This window comes from Sinocyclocheilus rhinocerous, unplaced genomic scaffold (assembly GCF_001515625.1).
Source record: "Sinocyclocheilus rhinocerous isolate Xijiao unplaced genomic scaffold, SAMN03320098_v1.1 scaffold2232, whole genome shotgun sequence".
NCBI lineage: Eukaryota > Metazoa > Chordata > Actinopteri > Cypriniformes > Cyprinidae > Sinocyclocheilus > Sinocyclocheilus rhinocerous.
The window spans coordinates 1-849 of NW_015662925.1; positions in this window are offsets into that span (position 1 = coordinate 1).

Below are 849 nucleotides of genomic sequence, written 5' to 3' on the forward strand. Positions count from 1 at the left end.
CCCTCATCAGGGAACTCCCTTAACTCAACTTTAAATCCAGGTCCCTAAACTAGGATTGACTCCTTTCACCAAAAAAATTTTTTTTTTGTCGTAAATCGTTGAAACCGATGGCTAGTCGACACCCCAGTGCGTACGGTTACCCTCACCTACGATCAACACGACACTGCCACGCGCATTATCCTGCCCAACCAAACTTTATGGATCAATGTCCCTAAGGGTTCGATTCTCCAGATTGACGATTTGGCATTGTATCACCTTACCGACGACGAGTATCAGGCCGAACTCGAAATCTCACCCTTCTTCAAACAGCATTCCTTCGTCCTCGATCCAGAATTGGAAGAAAGGATCGAAAGGATCAAGACGCAACTTATTGATTTGACTCCTGTTGATACAGCTTTAGAAGCTATCGCTCGCCTTCCGCGCCTTCCGGCGCCAATCATTCGGTCTTGGTCTGCCGCTGATACAGCGCTTTGCGTTTCTACTATTGTAGGATATGTTGTGACTCTGACACTTGCCTTCCTCCTCCACAAGCGAGTGAACGCCGTTCAAGAGTCTTTCAACAAATGCACGTCCGGCGTCCCGCGCATGTTCCGACGTGATAAAACTGACCAAGAACCTGAACCTGAACACGAGAACTCGACAAACCTGATTGAGATTACGCCTATACCGCCTCGTCGAACCTCTGACAATTAGAGCAATCTAAATGACACAATAATGATACAAGTAATCCTAAATAATGCACCCCTATGTCTTCTCAAGTTTCGAACCTGATCATTCCCAAATTACCCAAGTCCTGATTCAGTCAGTGATGGAGATGTTGTTTGTGCCTTGTGTGTGTCTGTTCTCTCT